Source organism: Pseudophryne corroboree, chromosome 7 (genome assembly GCF_028390025.1).
Source record: "Pseudophryne corroboree isolate aPseCor3 chromosome 7, aPseCor3.hap2, whole genome shotgun sequence".
In the NCBI taxonomy this organism is placed as follows: domain Eukaryota; kingdom Metazoa; phylum Chordata; class Amphibia; order Anura; family Myobatrachidae; genus Pseudophryne; species Pseudophryne corroboree.
In genome coordinates, this window is record NC_086450.1 from 183,390,574 (window position 1) to 183,412,838 (window position 22,265).

The 22,265-nt window shown below is 49.0% G+C and overlaps 1 long non-coding RNA gene across 2 annotated transcripts; it reads right to left on the reverse strand.

Annotated features, from left to right (window-relative positions):
- Positions 1–775: 775 nt before the first annotated feature.
- On the reverse strand, positions 776–21,724 carry LOC134943495 (uncharacterized). Of its 2 annotated transcripts, XR_010181570.1 has the most exons (5): positions 21,638–21,724; positions 19,773–19,873; positions 15,487–15,616; positions 7,306–7,373; positions 776–1,154 (listed from the first exon to the last, which is right to left on the reverse strand). It is a non-coding gene; the product is annotated as an uncharacterized LOC134943495 (long non-coding RNA). The 2 variants fall into 2 exon arrangements; XR_010181571.1 differs by lacking the exons at positions 7,306–7,373; positions 15,487–15,616.
- Between the last annotated feature and the right edge of the window lie 541 nt (positions 21,725–22,265).

Sequence of the window (22,265 nt, forward strand, 5' to 3'; positions counted from 1 at the left end):
TTTAGGACTAAAAATAGTATTGTGAGGTGTGAGGTGTTCAGAATAGACTGGAAATGAGTGGAAATTGTGGTTATTGAGGTTAATAATACTATAGGATCAAAATTACCCCCAAATTCTATGATTTAAGCTGTTTTTGAGGGGTTTTTTTTAAAAAAAAACACCAAATCCAAAACACACCCGAATCCGACCAAAAATTTTCAGGGAGGTTCTGCCAAAACGCGTCCGAATCCAAAACACGGCCGCGGAACCGAATCCAAAACCAAAACACAAAACCCGAAAAATGTCCGGTGCACATCTCTAATTTTAATATATTCATTTTCAAGATGGACTAATTTGTCAATGGATTTTAGTATGCTTTGTACTGTGCTTTTTTGTAATGTATTGGTCAATAATAATGAAGAATGCTTTTTCACATATATTTTTTCATTGTGTATGCTAACACACAAATCTACAGTATGTTGTGAAGGTTTTTTCTTTAATTATCATCATTTCAGTATGTTGAAGTGAGTGTTTATAATATTTGTCATGGCTTTTGTTCTAGAATCATGCAGAATAATCTTTAATATGTTTTATGAGTATTGTGCATAAATACCATTCGTACCATACTGTGTTTCTATCTGCATTGTCTGTTTTTTAAAGTATAGCTACTATAAGTGGTGATTTTTGTAATACATAGTTAGCCACAATATGTTTTAGTTGTTTTAAATTATTCAAACATTTTGTATAATGTTGTTTTTTTATTATACATAAAATTAACAATTTTACAAACATCAGTTTTGCCTTCATTAGTAGCAACTTATGTGTTTTTTTTACAATTAGACATTAATTAAATGCTTCATATCCATTTACAGTCTCCAAAAAGTCAAAAAGAGCCTCTGGCCCTGTCTCCATTCCTACTGAATCTGAGGATGCTGAGAAGCTGGTACGTACATAAGCATTGGGTGTGTCATCACATCACTGTGGATACAAAATAAATTTTGATATTTGTTAGGTCCATCCACACACGTGTTGCCACCATGGAAACGCAGTCTAGGTGTCTTCACGACCAGTACACATCACACCACCACGTCGACACATGTCGGAGGTATCAGCCGTGCCACCAATGCAACTCCTCGACAGTCTGCAGACATTGTCACCACATTCGCCACACCTGCCTGGTGAGTAAAAAAACCACAAAAAGGATACATACTTTCACACACACACACTTTACCATAAGTCAAACACTGGCCTAAATTTTCTTAGATTGGAGTTATATTTAAGATGGGTTGTTAGCCATAGCAACCAATCAGATTCTACTTCTCATTTATTTAACACCTTCTAAAAGATAATAAGAATTTACTTACCGATAATTCTATTTCTCGGAGTCCGTAGTGGATGCTGGGGTTCCTGAAAGGACCATGGGGAATAGCGGCTCCGCAGGAGACAGGGCACAAAAAGTAAAGCTTTACGATCAGGTGGTGTGTACTGGCTCCTCCCCCTATGACCCTCCTCCAAGCCTCAGTTAGGTACTGTGCCCGGACGAGCGTACACAATAAGGAAGGATTTATGAATCCCGGGTAAGACTCATACCAGCCACACCAATCACACCGTACAACCTGTGATCTAAACCCAGTTAACAGTATGATAACAGCGGAGCCTCTGAAAAGATGGCTCACAACAATAATAACCCGATTTTTGTAACTATGTACAAGTAATGCAGATAATCCGCACTTGGGATGGGCGCCCAGCATCCACTACGGACTCCGAGAAATAGAATTATCGGTAAGTAAATTCTTATTTTCTCTATCGTCCTAGTGGATGCTGGGGTTCCTGAAAGGACCATGGGGATTATACCAAAGCTCCCAAACGGGCGGGAGAGTGCGGATGACTCTGCAGCACCGAATGAGAGAACTCCAGGTCCTCCTTAGCCAGGGTATCAAATTTGTAGAATTTTACAAACGTGTTCTCCCCCGACCACGTAGCCGCTCGGCAGAGTTGTAATGCCGAGACCCCTCGGGCAGCCGCCCAAGAAGAACCCACCTTCCTTGTGGAGTGGGCTTTTACCGATTTTGGCTGTGGCAGGCCTGCCACAGAATGTGCAAGCTGAATCGTACTACAAATCCAGCGAGCAATAGTCTGCTTAGACGCAGGAGCGCCCAACTTGTTGGGAGCATATAGTATAAACAGCGAGTCAGATTTCCTGACTGTATATTTTTAAAGCTCTGACAACGTCCAACAACTTGGAGTCCTCCAAGTCGCTTGTAGCCGCAGGCACTACAATAGGTTGGTTCAGATGAAATGCTGACACCACCTTAGGGAGAAAATGCGGACGAGTCCGCAGTTCTGCCCTGTCCGAATGGAAAATCAGATATGGGCTTTTGTAAGATAAAGCTGCCAGTTCTGACACTCTCCTGGCCGAAGCCAGGGCTAGTAGCATGGTCACTTTCCATGTGAGATATTTCAAATCCGCAGTTTTTAGTGGTTCAAACCAATGAGATTTGAGAAAGTCCAAAACAACATTGAGATCCCACGGTGCCACTGGAGGCACCACAGGGGGCTGTATATGCAGCACTCCCTTAACAAAAGTCTGGACTTCAGGAACTGAAGCCAATTCTTTTTGGAAGAAAATCGACAGGGCCGAAATTTGAACCTTAATAGATCCCAATTTGAGACCCATAGACAATCCTGATTGCAGGAAATGTAGGAATCGACCCAGTTGAAATTCCTCCGTCGGAGCACTCCGATCCTCGCACCACGCAACATATTTTCGCCAAATGCGGTGATAATGTTGCGCGGTTACTTCCTTCCTTGCTTTAATCAAAGTAGGAATGACTTCTTCCGGCATGCCTTTTTCCTTTAGGATCCGGCGTTCAACCGCCATGCCGTCAAACGCAGCCGCGGTAAGTCTTGAAACAGACAGGGACCCTGCTGAAGCAAGTCCCTTCTCAGAGGTAGAGGCCACGGATCTTCCGTGATCATCTCTTGAAGTTCCGGGTACCAAGTCCTTCTTGGCCAATCCGGAACCACTAGTATCGTTCTTACGCCTCTTTGCCGTATAATTCTCAATACTTTTGGTATGAGAGGCAGAGGAGGAAACACATACACCGACTGGTACACCCAAGGCGTTACCAGCGCGTCCACAGCTATTGCCTGCGGATCTCTTGACCTGGCGCAATACCTGTCCAGTTTTTTGTTGGGGCGAGACGCCATCATGTCCACCATTGGTCTTTCCCAACGGGTTACCAGCATGTGGAAAACTTCTGGATGAAGTCCCCACTCTCCCGGGTGAAGGTCGTGTCTGCTGAGGAAGTCTGCTTCCCAGTTGTCCACTCCCGGGATGAACACTGCTGACAGTGCTATCACATGATTCTCTGCCCAGCGAAGAATCCTTGCAGCTTCTGCCATTGCACTCCTGCTTCTTGTGCCGCCCTGTCTGTTCACATGGGCGACTGCCGTGATGTTGTCCGACTGGATCAACACCGGTTTTCCTTGAAGCAGAGGTTCTGCCTGGCTTAGAGCATTGTAGATTGCTCTTAGTTCCAGAATGTTTATGTGAAGAGACGTTTCCAGGCTCGACCACACGCCCTGGAAGTTTCTTCCTTGTGTGACTGCTCCCCAGCCTCTCAGGCTGGCGTCCGTGGTCACCAGGATCCAATCCTGTATGCCGAATCTGCGGCCCTCCAATAGATGAGCACTCTGCAACCACCACAGAAGAGATACCCTTGTCCTTGGAGACAGGGTTATCCGCTGGTGCATCTGAAGATGCGACCCTGACCATTTGTCCAACAGATCCCTCTGGAAAATTCTTGCGTGGAATCTGCCGAATGGAATTGCTTCGTAAGAAGCCACCATTTTTCCCAGGACTCTTGTGCATTGATGTACAGACACCTTTCCTGGTTTTAGGAGGTTCCTGACAAGGTCGGATAACTCCTTGGCTTTTTCCTCCGGGAGAAAAACCTTTTTCTGAACCGTGTCCAGAATCATCCCTAGGAACAGCAGACGTGTTGTCGGAATTAACTGGGATTTTGGAATATTCAGAATCCACCCGTGCTTAGGAGATCGTCCAAGTATGGGATAATTAATACGCCTTTTCTTCGAAGAAGAATCATCATCTCGGCCATTACCTTGGTAAAGACCCGAGGTGCCGTGGACAATCCGAACGGCAGCGTCTGAAACTGATAGTGACAGTTCTGTACGACGAACCTGAGGTACCCCTGGTGTGAGGGGTAAATTGGAACGTGGAGATACGCATCCTTGATGTCCAAGGATACCATAAAGTCCCCTTCTTCCAGGTTCGCTATCACTGCTCTGAGTGACTCCATCTTGAACTTGAACTTCTTTATGTACAGGTTCAAGGATTTCAGATTTAGAATAGGTCTTACCGAGCCATCCGGCTTCGGTACCACAAATAGAGTGGAATAATACCCCTTTCCTTGTTGTAAAAAGGGGTACCTTGACTATCACCTGCTGAGAGTACAGCTTGTGAATGGCTTCCAAGACCGTCACCCTGTCGGAGGGGGACGTTGGTAAAGCAGACTTCAGGAAACGGCGAGGTGGATCCGTCTCTAGTTCCAACCTGTACCCCTGAGATATTATCTGCAGGATCCAGGGATCTACCTGCGAGTGAGCCCACTGCGCGCTGAAATTCTTGAGACGACCCCCCACCGCCCCCGAGTCCGCTTGAGAAGCCCCAGCGTCATGCTGAGGCTTTTGTAGAAGCGGGGGAGGGCTTCTGTTCCTGGGAAGGAGCTGCCTGTTGCTGTCTCTTCCCCCTTCCTCTGCCTCGTGGCAGATATGAATATCCCTTTGCTCTCTTGTTTTTAAAGGAACGAAAGGGCTGCGGTTGAAAAGTCGGTGTCTTTTTCTGTTGGGGAGTGACTTGAGGTAAAAAGGTGGATTTCCCGGCTGTAGCCGTGGCCACCAAATCCGATAGACCGACACCAAATAACTCCTCCCCTTTATACGGCAAAACTTCCATATGCCGTTTTGAGTCCGCATCGCCTGACCACTGTCGCGTCCATAAACTTCTTCTGGCCGAAATGGACATAGCACTTACCCGTGATGCCAGTGTGCAGATATCCCTCTGTGCATCACGCATATAAAGAAATGCATCCTTTATTTGCTCTAAAGACAGTAAAACATTGTCCCTATCCAGGGTATCAATATTTTCAATCAGGGACTCTGACCAAGCTACCCCAGCACTGCACATCCAGGCTGTCGCTATAGCTGGTCGTAGTATAACACCTGTATGTGTGTATATACTTTTTTGGATATTTTCCATCCTCCTATCTGCTGGATCTTTAAGTGCGGCCGTCTCAGGAGAGGGTAACGCCACTTGTTTTGATAAGCGTGTGAGCGCCTTGTCCACCCTAGGAGGTGTTTCCCAGCGCGCCCTAACCTCTGGCGGGAAAGGGTATAAAGCCAATAACTTCTTTGAAATTAGCATTTTTTTATCGGGGGCAACCCACACTTCATCACACACCTCATTTAATTCATCTGATTCAGGAAAAACTATAGGTAGTTTTTTCACACCCCACATGATACCCTGTTTTGTGGTACCTGTAGTATCAGCAATATGTAACGCCTCCTTCATTGCCAAAATCATATAACGTGTGGCCCTACTAGAAAATACGGTTGATTCGTCACCGTCGCCACTGGAATCAGTGCCTGTGTCTGGGTCTGTGTCGACCGACTGAGGCAAAGGGCGTTTTACAGCCCCTGACGGTGTTTGAGGCGCCTGGACAGGCACTAATTGATTGTCCGGCCGTCTCATGTCGTCAAACGACTGCTTTAGCGTGTTGACACTATCCCGTAATTCCATAAATAAAGGCATCCATTCTGGTGTCGACCCCCTAGGAGGTGACATCCCCATATTTGGCAATTGCTCCGCCTCCACACCAATATCGTCCTCATACATGTCGACACACACGTACCGACACACAGCAGACACACAGGGAATGCTCTTAACGAAGACAGGACCCCACTAGCCCTTTGGGGAGACAGAGGGAGAGTTTGCCAGCACACACCAAAAGCGCTATATATGACAGGGATAGCCTTATAATAAGTGCTCCCTGTATAGCTGCTTTAATAATATAGTTTTGCCACAATTTTGCCCCCCCTCTCTTGTTTTACCCTGTTTCTGTAGTGCAGTGCAGGGGAGAGCCTGGGAGCCTTCCTGACCAGCGGAGCTGTGTGAGGAAAATGGCGCTGTGTGCTGAGGAGATAGGCCCCGCCCCTTTTTCGGCGGGCTCGTCTCCCGCTCTTTAGTGGATTCTGGCAGGGGTTAAATATCTCCATATAGCCCCCGGAGGCTATATGTGAGGTATTTTTAGCCAAAAAAGGTTTTCATTTGCCTCCCAGGGCGCCCCCCTCCCAGCGCCCTGCACCCTCAGTGACTGCCGTGTGAAGTGTGCTGAGAGGAAAATGGCGCACAGCTGCAGTGCTGTGCGCTACCTTAAGAAGACTGAGGAGTCTTCTGCCGCCGATTCTGGACCTCTTCTCGTTTCAGCATCTGCAAGGGGGCCGGCGGCGAGGCTCCGGTGACCATCCAGGCTGTACCTGTGATCGTCCCTCTGGAGCTAATGTCCAGTAGCCAAGAAGCCAATCCATCCTGCACGCAGGTGAGTTCACTTCTTCTCCCCTAAGTCCCTCGTTGCAGTGATCCTGTTGCCAGCAGGACTCACTGTAAAAAAAAAAACCTAAGCTAAACTTTTCTAAGCAGCTCTTTAGGAGAGCCACCTAGATTGCACCCTTCTCGGCCGGGCACAAAAATCTAACTGAGGCTTGGAGGAGGGTCATAGGGGGAGGAGCCAGTACACACCACCTGATCGTAAAGCTTTACTTTTTGTGCCCTGTCTCCTGCGGAGCCGCTATTCCCCATGGTCCTTTCAGGAACCCCAGCATCCACTAGGACGATAGAGAAAATACATGGAATCTGATTGGTTGCTATGGGCAACATCCCATCTTAAACAGAACTCCCATCTTAGAAATATTGGTGTATGGTGTACACAATGGTGTGTTGTAGTTTCACATTTGAAAGAAGCAGCTTAGTGACAAAGTGGTGATGTAAATAATGCACCGCTAACAAACATATCATTATGTTCTTAAATCTCGTATACAAATAGTATTTATGTGCATATGTTGTCCATAGCAAACAAACAAATTCAGAATATCATTTAGAAAATAAATGTCCCAAAAGTTAAGCAAATATACAAAATGTGGATAAGGACAACATCAACAAATTATGAATGAAAGTAATTTACCATTTGTACCCCTAGGAAGCAAAACACATAAATATTCTTCATTAGTTGGTAAAATTATACTTACACACAACTGGTCTCTCATTTCAGAGGATACCATTCTTCACCCAACTCAGCCAGGCCAAATGCAGCAAACTGACAATGAAGACACATTTACCTTAAATCTGACAGCAATACCACTGTCTGACCCAACTACTACATACAGTATATGTCAACTCCTCTATATGTCAACACCACTACCACAGTCTAAGGAACAGGTTTTTTGGGACAGCTGGTCCACCCAGCAAGCAAATAACCTAGAATGTTTGCAAAGGCAAACACAATTTATTGGCAATCTGGCCTATCACGTACCCAGATTATGCAGAACTCACCAGAACTCACCACAACGGCTAACACCCTGGAATTAATGAGGGCAGACAATAATAGGATTCTAGACACATACCAAAGAATCATGGATGAGAACCACAGGCTCCATCAAGCCTACCTGCAGATATTAATAGCCACCCAAAATACACAAGAGAGCATGGTGCGCATCATGGAAACACACACAACAGCCACTAGAGACTTGAATGTCACTATAAGAACCCTAACGTAGCATCTAACTCATCAATCTGAACAAACAAGCACCAGTTCTACAGGCACAACCCCCTTAGTGTCACCTGTAACCTCGCCACCAAGACGTTTTGCACGAACATGACCAGACACAAGTGGTAAATGGCTATCCAGCTCCAGAAGACGATCAGGGAAATAATTGTTTATAATAATGTGTCTGGAATGGACAGTGGTAATTTTATGCAAGTAGCATTTCACATTTTCTGGTGACAATTAAGACCATGGTTTATTTTTTGAGAAAAAAATTTAAAATTAGATTTTTCCAAAACTAAAACCATAGTGATTAAGGAAAAAGTTGTCTGTCAAAGCAGGCAGAGATCCGCATAGGCTCGAAGCCACATAAGCACCCTGAATTTTTGTGACATGTGTTGAGGATAGGCAGGGCTAGCCTTAGTGATGGACAGTTGTAGTCAGGTGACCGATGGGTGCCTATTAGGGATAGGTAGGAGGAGTATACACAGGGGTATATAGGTCTGGGATTAGGCAGCCATCTTCCTCTTGCCATTTTTTCCTTTGGATGTGGTAAGGTGTCTGCTGTTACAGCTTTTTTTTTTTACCTCAATATTGTCTCCTTCTCACCCTCTACCTTTTTCACCTGTGCCAGCAGCGTGTATAAGACTGTCACCCCTGCGCTATGCCCCGTCCCAGGAGAACTGCGCCCCCTCCCCGCCGGCTCGCTGAAGCCGCTCGTCCTCTCACTGCGGCTGGCTATCGCCGGCCGTGTGTACGCGTGGTCCCCCCTTCCGCTTCGCCGCCCCTGGGAGACAGTGTTCTGCTCTCCCCGGGCGGCGGTTCTTCAGCTTCGGCGGCCGCACACGGAGCCTGGCGCAGCGGTAGAGCCGCGCGCGCCGGGGCTCCGGCATCCCCGGGCGGGCGGGCCTCTCTGTCCACGGCCGCAGTGAGCGGGTCAGGTGACCCGTCGAGCGGGTACAGCGGCGCCGCACAGGGGCTGGTGCTGCCGGGGCTCTCACCAGCCAGCTCCCCTGCGGGTGCCTGGCTGGTCCAGGACATAGTGTCCCTGCCGTCGGTATTAGGCGCAGCTCGGGGGGGCGGGGCCTACTTGCACACAGGCATATGTGGGTGGGGGGGATACCCTTTCCCCCCCCACTATTCCCATGGGTCCCGCGGCCGCGGGGGGTGGGGGGGTGTCGGGTGTAGGCGTCCAGGCGTCTGGGATTCACCCAGGGGCTCTCCCGGTATCCCAGATCCTGCTGCCGCCGGTTAGTGGCTTGTGGCCCAGTGAGGCAACGCCATCTGCTGGCCAGCTCATGGTACAGCAGATGGGGTCAGGGCACAGTTCCATGGCCGCTTCATTTGCGTCCCGAGGCGGCGCATATCAGGCTGCGCCCGCAGGTTTCCTGCCGGCGGCGTCGGTGTCCTGGTCGGGGGCACTGCAATTCCCGATCATGACTTCCGGGGCGTCACCCGATTTCCGAGGGGGTCGGGCCCCTTTCTCGTCCCCTTATTTGCCGGCGGCGTTTACGCACGCGCAGGGCTCGGTGACATCCTGGCCCACACCTAGTGGTCCGGGGTTTGCTCCTTGGGGGGATTCTTACGCCGGCGGGTTTAACCCCGGGGCCCTCACACAGACGCCGTACTGGGCGCCGCCGTTTTCTCAGGCTCCGTCCAATTGGCACGCTGGGTTTTCCGCTCCAGCCACATGGCCTCCAGCTCTTGGCACAGCCGTGGAAACGGCGGGCTCTGCGACCTTGGGCATGCCTGCCCCGGTTTCACAGCCCCCCCTTTCTGCTTCCCCCCCTCCGTTGCCGCCGGTTCCCCCCCCCGGCGGCTCCCGTTTTTGTACCTCCCCTCCCCCCCCTTCTGTTTCCCCAACAGGTGCCGGTAGGTCAAGGGGGGTCTCTCCCCCGGGCGGATCGTCTGGAGCCATAGCAGCAGCAACGTCCAGTAACACACAGCCGGGAGTGGCGCAGCAGGCTGAGCAAGTGGGAGCTGCGCAGCGGGGGGATCTCGGGTCCCTGAAGAGGCGCCGGCCGGCCCCGCCGCCGCGGCAGAAGAAGTGGGCGGCCCTTCCGGAACGGGTGAGAAAGTTAATTCTTCTTCTGATAGTTCTTCTTCCAGCTCTTCTTCGGATACTAGGTCTTCTGGGTCCCCCAGGCGCCCGCGGAAACTAGCCAGGCTCATTGCGCATCGCTTACACAAAAAAGATAAGAAGGCTAAGGGCACGGGTCCGGCGGTCACGCAGGACCCTCCGCGTTTTACGGAAATGGTGCACTGCGCAAACACTGCGGTCACCAGGGGTTTACGTAAACGGATAAGGGAGAAGATTAGGAAGGGTAAATATGTCGACATGTTCACCCTTATGGATGACATGCGGAAGGCATTCGATAAGGCCAAAAAGGTCGGAGGCATCGGTGAGAATGCATTTCGCAATTTTCATCAATGGCTCCGAGAGTTTTTAGTGTTCACAGCGTGCTACGCCGAATCGAGGCCAACGGAGTATCACAACACGGTCAAGTATTTGTTCTTGGTGCACGAAATGTATTTGACCTCCAAGGGTTACGCGTGGAGGGACTACGATGAGAAATTCCGTCGTAACCAAGACGGTAACCCGACACTACCCGTGGGGTTCAAAGACGATGAAGTCTGGTTGGAGGTCACAGGGCGGCAAACCGGGTTCGGGTGTCCGGCCGAGCCCGCTTCTGGGTAATAAAGGTAAATGCTTCGCTTTCAACGAGGGCAAGTGTTCTCGGGGTTCTAACTGCAGTTTTCGCCACTCCTGCAAGGTGTGCGGCGGGGGGCACTCGGCCAAGGATTGCCCGTCCCCTTCCGGTTCCCGGCCCTCTGACTCTGCCGAGGTGCCTGGAAGTGGAAAGTAAGGCATTTTCTCCCATTAACGTCCCCGAATTGGCTAAATGGTTGGGTGCTTACCCCGACGATACGTCGGGGTTGTTCTTGTTAAACGGGTTCCGTAGCGGTTTTAGGCTCCCCATACCAGATTCGGTCCTCGTGGTCTCCAGGCGCAAACTGAAATCCGCGCGCGATTTCCCCTCAGTGGTCGCCCATAAGGTGCAGGCTGAAATCAAGTTGGGGCGCATGTGCGGCCCTTTCCCGTCCCCTCCAATACCCCGGCTGTGCATCTCTCCGTTAGGGGTGGTTCCCAAGAAAGCCCAGGGTCAATTCCGCCTCATTCAACATTTGTCGCACCCCCGTGGTGGCTCGGTCAACGACGCCATCCCGGAGGAGGCTTGCAGGGTGCGATATCAATCCTTTGATGTGGCCCTGCGTTTAGTCCAGAGGGCGGGTCCCGGCGCCCTCATGGCCAAGCTGGACATTAAGTCCGCGTTCCGCCTGCTGCCCATACACCCCGATTCCCTTTGTTTCCTTGGTTTCAGGTTAGGGGGTGGGTTTTACGTTGACAGGTGCTTGCCCATGGGGTGTTCCATTTCTTGTGCCTACTTTGAGAAATTCAGTTCGTATTTACATTGGTGCGTGGTGTCAGCCTCCGGCCATACAGGGGTGGCCCACTACCTAGACGATTTTCTCTTTGTGGGTCCAAGGGAGGGGTCGGTTTGCGGGGACGTGCTGGGTTTAGCCCAGAGTTTGTTCGGTAGCCTAGGCGTTCCCGTGGCCTCGGATAAGACCGAGGGGCCCACGGTGTGTCTCAGTTATTTGGGAATCGAAATCGATTCAGAGGCCGGTTGCTGCCGGCTTCCGGCCGATAAGATGCACAAATTGCTGGGTCTTATAGAGCAATGCCTCCTCAGTCGTAGGGTCAGACTACAAAGGGTTCAGTCGTTACTTGGGTCTCTTAATTTTGCGTGCAGGATCATGCCCATGGGTCGCGTTTTCTGCCGTAAACTCGAGAGAGCCATGTCAGGGGTTCGGAAACCTCACCATACGATTTACATTTCACGCGAGATTAGGGAGGATTTGAGAATCTGGTCCACTTTTTTGGTTTCTTTTAACCGGGAGGTGTTATGGCCAGCAGAGCGTTGTTCCAACGCCGCGCTGCAACTTTTTACCGATGCCGCAGGGGGTTCAGGCTTTGGGGCTTTTTTCAGGACAGAGTGGTGCGCCGCGCCTTGGCCTTCAGCATGGGTCTCCCGAGGTTTTACAAAGAACTTGCTTCTTTTGGAATTGTTCCCGTTAATAGTGGCCGTCGAATTGTGGGCACTTAGCTTGTCAGATCGGAGTATTGTGTTCCGCTGCGACAATCTGGGAGTCGTGCACGCTGTTAATAACCAGCGCTCGTCCTCTCCGGAGGCTCTGCGCTTGTTGCGTTATTTGGTGCTTAAGTGCTTGAGGCATAATATTCATTTCACGGCTGTGCATGTCCCGGGGGTTGACAATAGAATTGCTGACGCACTGTCGCGTTTTGAGTTCGGTAAGTTTAAGGAGCTGGTTCCCGATGCTGCTGTTGGGGGTCTATCGGTTCCGCCCTTCCTGTGGACAATCATTGACTAAGGCGGTGGATTTGCCTCGTTGCCGGTATGTGGGCCGAGGGGGCAATAGGTGAACAACGCCCCGGTGAGTGGAACTTGTCCATGCGGGCTAGATACCGGCTTAGGTATGGAAGCCTGGTCCCAGTTTGGCTAGGCTTGCGCCTGGCTTCTGGAAGGTTGATAAGTGTGTTATATTATGCGCCTGTTGCGCGAACCTGGAAACGTGTTTTACCCGTCGGTTCTTGAACGGCTAGCGTTCAGGAATGGAGGGTGTGAAGTGAATTTTTAAATTTTCCTCCGAGGGGGCCGAATTACAATTGGCATCACACATGGTCCACGGGAGGTTTTTTGAGTTTTCTCCTTCACTCGGGTTCTTTATGTGCATGTTTAGTTATGTTCTCTGTAATCTTTATAGTGTGCTGACAGTAGGAATTTTCTTTTGCAGCTACTGTGGACGTCTCGGATCAGATTTGGCTTATTGGCCATTCTTTCATTTTTTGGGCGGAGAGGCATCCTATGGCAGGGCGAACAGGCGAATTTTTTGGGGACAAGGTAGTCAGATGGTTGGGCGTTAGAGGTTTGCGTTGGATGGGTTTACTTCGCTTGCTGTTTCGCCATGAGCGAAGGTGGGGGCGGCCCGGCTGGATTGTCATTCACCTTGGGGGGAATGATATGGGTCGAGTCAAGGGCATAGATCTCATCCTGAGTATCAAGGCGGACTTAGTGGCGTTGCGGGCATCCTGGCCCCGAGTGGTAATTGTATGGTCTGACATGGTGCCCCGTTTTCACTGGCGGGGTGCTGTTCGTTTTTCCGCAGTTGAGAAAGCGAGGAAGAAAGTTAATTCCGCTGTGTCTGTATACGTGCAGGCGATAGGGGGTTTAGTTGTTAGGCACCCGCTCTTGGTTCTGCGCAATGTACAGTTTTATAGGGAGGACGGTGTTCACCTTTCCCCTGCGGGTATTGGGGTGTTTTTGGAAAGTATCTTCAGAGTAGTGTCGGGTTGAGTCTTTCTGTTGGTTTTGGTTGGATGGCGGTCTGCGGTTTTTTGTTAAAATCCTTGTTGTGGCGGAAAGTCGCTACCAGCCAGCGGTCAAAGTTACATAAGTGGTCACTGTGGGGCACCCCCTTTTGATTGAACAGCGAGTGTGCCCTCCCCTTGCGGGTGGACTACGGATGTTCCTGTGCGGGTTCGTCCACGGCTCTGCTAAAGTAAGGGGGGTGAGTCCTGCACAGTGCGGGTTATGTTAAGGAGGCGGTTGTGAGTCCCCTCCTATTTTATTGTTTATTATAGTTGACTGGTGCTGGTGAGTTGGTAGCGCCTTTTCTCGCCATCCTCCAATATTCTTAGTTTAAACGACAGGTCATCAAACAATAAATATCTGTTGACCTTTAAATCTAGCAGTTGGTGTCCGTGTGGTTATTTCTTAGTGATAAGCTAGCTAGTTAAAATGTTAAGTGCGTCAGAATAAAGTCATGGGTGGCTTAAGCAGGCAGAGATCCGCATAGGCTCGAAGCCACATAAGCACCCTGAATTTTTGTGACATGTGTTGAGGATAGGCAGGGCTAGCCTTAGTGATGGACAGTTGTAGTCAGGTGACCGATGGGTGCCTATTAGGGATAGGTAGGAGGAGTATACACAGGGGTATATAGGTCTGGGATTAGGCAGCCATCTTCCTCTTGCCATTTTTTCCTTTGGATGCCCTCCCACCCGCCCTATAAGGTTGCTTGAGGCTCGCTTTTCGGACCTCTTTTTCATTCATAGCAGGCTTTGACAGCCAGATGGGCGGAAAGTCGCTACCAGTCAGCGGTCAAAGTTACATAAGTGGTCACTGTGGGGCACCCCCTTTTGATTGAACAGCGAGTGTGCCCTCCCCTTGCGGGTGGACTACGGATGTTCCTGTGCGGGTTCGTCCACGGCTCTGCTAAAGTAAGGGGGGTGAGTCCTGCACAGTGCGGGTTATGTTAAGGAGGCGGTTGTGAGTCCCCTCCTATTTTATTGTTTATTATAGTTGACTGGTGTTGGTGAGTTGGTAGCGCCTTTTTCTTGCCATCCTCCAATATTCTTAGTTTAAACGACAGGTCATCAAACAATAAATATCTGTTTGACCTTTTAAATCTAGCAGTTGGTGTCCGTGTGGTTATTTCTTAGTGATAAGCTAGCTAGTTATAAATGTTAAGTGCGTCAGAATAAAGTCATGGGTGGCTTATTAATTCTATAGTAATTTGAGTAAAGTTGTTTGTTTATAATATGCATTGTCACATTCAAGCAACATAGATTACACATGCAGCAGTGGTAAAGTATTGATATATAGAGAAGAGTGTTTTAAAAAAACAGTTTATTCTATTCTTAAAAAATACCTTAGGGAGATTTAAAAGCACGGCCAAACATACACAAAGCAAACAAAAATCCACATAGAGGGGGTAATTCCAAGTTGATCGCAGCAGGAAATTGTTTAGCAGTTGGGCAAAACCATGTGTACTGCAGGGGGGGCAGATGTAACATGTGCAGAGAGAGTTAGATTTGGGTGTGGTGAGTTCAATCTGCAATCTACATTGCAGTGTAAAAATAATGCAGCCAGTATTTACCCTGCACAGAAACAAAATAACCCACCCAAATCTAAAGGCCCATACACACTTGACGATGTCGCTCTGTGAGCGACATCGTCTAACGTCTCCCCCTCCCTGGCCGGCCGGTCGGCGGCCGCCTGTACGCACTGAGCGATATGACCGCTCATATCGCTCAGTGACGTCACGCCCCCGCCAGCCCTGCATGAAGGTCGTGGACGACAGTCCACATCCTTCATGCATGCCCTACCGACAGCGACGATCGTTGCCGACCCGCGGGGCCGCGCATCGGTCGTCGCTGGCGGCATACACACTTAACGATATAATGAGCGACGTCGCTCAAGGAGGGGGAAAATGAGCGACGTCGCTCATTATATCGTTAAGTGTGTATGGACCTTAACTCTCTCTGCACATGTTACATATGCCCCCCCTGCAGTGCACATGGTTTTGCCCAACTGCTAAAAAATTTCCTGCTGCGATCAACTTGGAATTACCCCCAGAATACTGTGCCACCATAGTGTTTATACTAACTTTACTTGCAGTTATTATTATAGAGTAAAATGTATAATGCATACAGTAACAAGTGGTATGTTGTTTAAAAACTAAAATACCACTACAAATCCTAAACACTCTTTTCTAAACCATACAGGGATGTTATAACACTTACCTTAGTAATTGGAGAGTAGTGACAGATGCCAGCCAAACGCAGTTCTATTTGGAATGTCTTCATTTCTACGATTCAAGGCCTTTTGCAACCAAGTTTAAGGTATGTCCGTCCACATTCATAAATACGAATCCTTGGTAAATTACCGTGTTGTAAGAAATAACAACCACATTTGACCGAGGGTCTATTCATTCGTATTTGTATAGTCGCCATGAAAAACAATACGAATGGGAAAAACACTGGCGAGTTCAATGTTTAGTAAATTACAGAGATGCCACTTAGGAAAAACAAACAAACTGAAATGGAATCAGGACCTTAGTAAATTTCCCTAACTGACTACCCAAATAAATAACCCTGCAATTGATAGATAAGTATACAGGCAGACAGGCCTGCCCACTTTTTATTTTATTTTATTTTTTATAAAAGTACACTATAAGATTTTTTGTTTATGGTAGGTGGGGAGCGGACAGCACTGCCGTATATTACATGTATTTTACAAATACCTAACATGCATAGTGCAAACAACGAGACTCTGGGGCTACAGGCACGTACGCGTTATGTCATGCGGTAGTCACTCAGGGTTACTCTGGGAATGTTTTTTAAAGGCCAAATTTCTTTTGGGGGCCTGTACAAGGGCCCCTTGGGACCCATGGTGCCCTAGGCAGGTGCCTAGGTTACCCTGTGGGAAATCCGGGCTTGAGGGGGAGGAGTGATGGCGGCTTTGTGGCAGAGTGGCTTTCCTGCCCCCGTCTCTGCCGCTGTTTGCTAGACAGCAAATAACAGTTCCCGACTAGCAAACACCAGCAGAGGTAGCGAAGTGATCCAATGTGATTCCTCATATATATGGTATAAGGCTGTACACATTGTCATAAACAAGGGACAGCAGCGCGTTTCACCCACAGATCGTCTAGCATTAATCATCAAACTAGTGTGATTTGCAAAAGAAGTAGCAAGTATTGTGAAAGCGAAAAAGATTTCCTTTTGGAAGTGTATTAAGACTCATAATAATGAAGACAGTGAGGTGTATCTTGTTAGACAGAAAGGGGCTAAAAAGGTAATCAGATGTACAAAGGCACAAGTTGAAGCGAAAATTAGCCAGTCAGTAGGTAAAGGTGTCAAAACTTTTCTTTAGGTATTTAAATGAAAGCAGGACTGTTTCTAGGCAATATGGCTCCCAGCAGGGCCAGTGTTATGGTGTTTGGCGCCCCCCTGCCAAATTTGCGCCCTCCCTCCCATAATATACAAAGGAACAGCTCTGCAAACAGGGGTGTGGTCTCCCAAGGAAGGGGTGTGGTCACACAATAGTACCCACATTTCAAATTACATCACACCGTTTTCCAACAGTGCAGGCGTAAAATGGGATAACTAAGGCGCAGTTGAATGTGTATATTGGACTGCACGTATAGTAGATATGTGTGACATGACATGCTATCCTAAATGCCTCTGCTGCACTTTAATACTTTAACGTGCATGACCCGTGGCGCTTTGTGTAACATGTGGTAGAAACGCCAGGGATCATTATCAAGATGATGACTGATATTGTAAATGTTAAATTAAAAAAAGAATACAAAAAACTAAATGAATAATGTAAAAGAAATGTAGCAAAAAAAAAAAGGTCATGGTTCAATCCCACACGCAATAATGATCATAGCCTTGGCCTGTGCAGCAATTTTGAGGTGGCAAACAGCATGGGATTCCCTATCCCTCTGGTCTGTTACTACCTAGGTCCATTAAATAATGTAGGAGAAAACAGAGCACTGGGGCTCCTCCCAGCACCAGCTGTGGCTCCTACTTACAATTAGTAGGGGGGGTGCCGCTACCCCTATGCCCGAAGAGGAGAGGAGACATCCAGCCCCGGGTCCTAGCACCTGCGCAATGGATCCGGCAGGTGCCAGGACCAGCGCAGATGCCGCGGTGTGACTGTGCAAAACTCTCAGCTTCTTTGGACTGCATCGGCTGTAGCCCATAAAAGCTGGCTAGGGCTCATTAGGCAGGGAGTGGCTTACTACAGGAAGCCAGCTCTCTGCTTATCGCAGCCCGGTCTAGCAGTCCCGATATGGCAAGTAACCATTGATGGCTGCCAACTATGCAGCGGATGACTATTGATGGTTTCCACAGCCGATGGTCATCCCTGTTCTTTCACTGACTGGCTCGTGGGCAAATCAGGACACTGGGCAGGGCTTTGTGGGTGTCAGGGGGCGGAGCTATGCTCAGTATCCCGGCACCTCATAAAAAAAAATTCAATTATTTTGAATCACAGATGGTCAATGGCCATTCCTACCAGCGGCATTTCTAGAGAGGAGGGGACCCGAGTGCAGACTCCGTGTGTGGGCCCCCTCCTCTCCTGTAGCCGTCACCGCCGCTGCTAGCGCTCTCAGCGCTGAGACTCTGGCACAGTGCCAGAGTCTACAGCGCATGCGCAGGACTCCCAAAAATGCCCGCTGCGCCATTTTTCCCGAGTCCTGCGCATGCACTGTAGACTCTGGCACTGTGCCAGAGTCTCTAGCGCTCAGTGCGCTAGCAGCGGCGGTGACGGCTACGGGAGAGGAGGGGGCCCACACTGTCGCCGATGGACGCTGGAAAGGTAAGTATAGAAGAAATGGGTGCAGTGTGTGCGGAGTAGGCCCCTCTGGACCCAGGGGCCCGTGTGCACCGCACACAGTGCCAGATTAAGGTCCACATGGGCCTGGAGCTGACATTTATAAAGGGCCTATTGTGTGCCACCGCAGGGGATGTAACCATTGCCATGGGGGTGTGACTAGATATGTGGGGGTGTGGTCTGCACAGGCGGTGTGGCCTAACGCCTACCTCAAAAAACCTAAGACTCCTTCCTCTGGTTGTAGGACACAGACTCCCCAACCCTGAATAGCGACAGCCAGCAGGTCGTCAGTAATTATTTATTATAATTATTATCCTTTATTTATATCGCGCCACAAGGGCAGCGCCCACTTACAGAGTACATAATCAAATAAGCAAAACAAGAAAACATTGACGTTCGTTCAGTTGATGACAGTATAGGACAAGTACAGAGTAGAAAAACGTAGCTGCGTCAGCAAACAACACTGAAATAAGTATCAGGGTGGCAGAAAACTGAGGGATTTGGTGCCGTTGAAGTGAGTATGAAGTAGAAGATAGGTTAAGTAAGAGAAGGATAAGCACATGAGGGAAGAGGACCCTGCTCCTGAGAACTTACCTTCTAAAGGGGAGGTGTAGACAGACATGGGTGACACAGATGGGGTAGACAGAGCGTGGGACAGAGGGTTAGAATGAGATTTGGCTGGGTTTTGTGAAGAAGTGGGTCTTGAAAGCCCATTTGAAGTTTTGTAGAGAGGTGGAGAGTCTGAGGGGGAGAGGTATAGAATTCCAGAGAACGGGAGCAGCACGTGAGAAATCTTGTAGGTAGGAGTGGGAGGAGGTAATCAGGAGGCAGGAGAGGCGGCGTGCATTATACTAAGCTTCATTCCTACATATTATACACAGATACCTCTCCACCTACAGAGCTCACTACCTAACACATTTATCACACAGATACTGGGCGCTTGTCCACAGAGCTCACAATCTTACATATCTCACAGATACTGAGCCTTCAACATCCCCAGAGCTTACAATCAAATGCTGAACATGTCATCACACATACCTAGTACTAGCACCCAGGACTTACAATCTAACACATGTGCCATACACCTGCTAAACTCTTGTTCATCGGTTTACAATCTAACAGCAGCATAATCCAAGATCTCACTGATACCTGTATCTTGTTTTAAGAGCTGACAATCACATGTCGCTCTCTCCCCACCTTGTTATTCCATTACACAGGTACCTTCAGAGAAACCTCACTTACAACTTGCCACCTAATGTATCACACAACCCCAAAATCATATAACATGATGCAAAATTCAGATTTAAGGGGCATATTCATTATCACTAAATTTTCATTATCAATTTGTCATTTTTTTTCACGAAACCTCATTCATCAAAGCTGTAACAGAAGGAGATATGACTATCTCCTTTGTTACAGCCTGATTCAATAATCTCTACACTCCCTATACTATAGTATGGGGATCTAGAAATTAGTACATTCATCAAACTCCGAAGAAGCATTTTCTTCAGAGTTTGATAGTGAAACTGTTCACCATCCTGAGACGGCGTTCAGTTTCATGAAGGAGCACAAGCAGCTGGCAGCCGGCAGCTTGTGTGTGTCATGTGTCGCTGCCAGCACAAAGCAGTGGTCCTGCTGCTGTGTTTTAGTGTCAGGCCCTTCCCTCCCGCTATATTCCCCCCGGTCCTACCTGTCTCCCAGCCCCGGTGTTGTGCAGCCTCCTCCACTTCGGCTCCTCTCCCTTCCTGCCGGCGCCAGTTTCAGCTGTCCTGCAGGTCCGTCCTCCACCTTCTAAAATATTATTATCTGCAGTTAGGGGCAGCGGAGGGCAAAGGCAGTCTATCCGTGCGGCAATAGCTCAGTTCCGGGGTCTGCAGCTAGGAGGAAGTTCTTAAGGATGCATGAGCTGAAAGGGGAAAAATATCACTTTTCCGAAAAAACTGCTTCTCAAAAATAGCAGAGAGAGAGTGATATTTTTATTAGAGAGGAATGATGAATACTGTAAAAAAAACTGTGAAATGAGAGGGTGAGAATTGAAAACGAAAAAAATTCTCATTTCACAATTTTTTCATGATGACTATGCCCCATAGTGTGCTGGTTCTTGGCCTGCAGGGCTTGCAATTGCAGAGATTGCCTTCTCACCTGAGAGGGACGGGGAGTTGAGATGGGGCCCCCCCATATCAGCGAATCCGTGCTCTCCCAAAACTCTTCTCTGCTGTCATAGCGGGACAGACGTCAGAGCTCATTCCCACTACACCAGGGCTGGGACTTTTAGTTTGACTGCAAAGCTCAGGCTCTCACCTTATAAGGAGCAGCCCTGTCACATTCACGCGGGCCACCTTCATGGAACCGAGGGTGATCACAGCTCAACTACCCCTGGTACGCTGGTGGTGTCACAGCTCTTGGTGTGCATCACACTTCATGATGTTGCACAGCACGGAGGAGGAGCCGAGAAACTGAGGTGCAGGGAGGGCTTATGAAGCCTTCTACTGTACCACCAATTGCCAGCATTTGAACAACCCGTGGGAGGTCAGTCTTCGGCTGGATGGCAGGGGGAAGATCAGTTGCAGTGCGAGTGAGCGGGACCTCAAGTGGCTGCTGGCAGCAGGGGATGAAGCTCCATCCATTCCATTGTTAATCCAGCCCTGGCTGGCACCCTGTACATACTGTATGGGGAGCCGTGCTGCGAGCATCAATGTACGTGGACGCATCTGTATACAGAACAGTAATGCATACATACACATAGTATACATAGAATATATATATATATATACACACACACTGTACATAGTATACATGCATAGGATGCAGTCAGCATACCAGCGTTCGGGATGTCGGCAATTGGAATGCTGATGTCAGAATCCTAACATTGGTCGGTATGCTGGTGCCGGGATCCCGACATGGATAAAAATGCCGGCACTGGAATCCCAACTGCTGGCTTCCCCCCGAATGCAAGTATGGCAAGGCTGCTTAGTGTTAGGCCACGGAGGGGGAGAGGTTAAGTTTAGGCTGCGGGGGAGTTGTTAGCTTTAGGCTATGGGTAAGGGGGGGTTAGGTTTAGGTAACACCTGGGAGGGTAAGGGTTAGGCTGCGGGAAGGGAGGGTTGGGGGGAGAGTAGATGAGGGTTAGTATACTTACTCTCCAGGTGTCAGGATCTGGCACGTAGTGATGCTGCTGTCGGTATTCTGACTGCTGGCATCCCAAACGCTGGATCCCGATACCATCCCCGTATGTGTGTGTATATATATATATATATATATATATATATACTGTATACATATTTATACATAAAGCACACACACAGAATACACATACATAATATACATATATATATATACAGAGTACATATTGTATACATGGTATAGAGATACCTGTATACATACTGCAATAGAGCAGGGAGGGTGTTACAGGAGGGGCTGCTACTGTACATCCAGAGGATAGAGATGGAACTTGTATGTTTTGGGGAGGGGGGGGGGGGGGTCACACTTATAAAAGTAATTATCCTGTACAGTACTATATACATGTATGAATGTGACACACTGACAGTGACTAACCATCTCTCCAGTGTTGAGTTGCCTGCAAGATCATCCTTCCGCCTGCTGCCCGGGTAGTTGTTGGTGTGTGGGGGAGTGGGCGGGGGGGTTGTCTGTGCTCTGATTGGCTGAGTGTCTGTGTGTGATGTGTCACTCAGCCAATGGGAGCACAGCAAACACTGCTGAGGAGTTCCTGCACTGTTCAGTGAACAGTGCAGGAACTCCTCAGCAGTGTTTGCTGTGCTCCCATTGGCTGAGTGACACATCACACACAGACACTCAGCCAATCAGAGCACAGTGTTCAGGAATCTCATCAGCGTTACAGCAGGGCAGAGCAGGGCGCAGCACAGTATCAGCAGCTGAGATAGTGGTACCATATACAGCTTCTCACCAGCCCGACCCTGCCTTGGCCACGCCCCCGATAGTGGGAGGAGTTACAAAGCACCTGGGATTAACCAACAGCCCAGCCCAGCCTGACTGTGAGTAATCAATAAATTAATTTTGAGTAGGCCATGGGGCGGGGCTATGGACGGATCCGGGGGCGGAGCCTGAGGAGGATTCAGAATCAGGACTGAGCCGGCAGAGTTGCAGACTGCAGAGTTCCATGGTCGAAACTTTGGCCAGCCAGTTTGGGGTCTTGTGGGCCTAT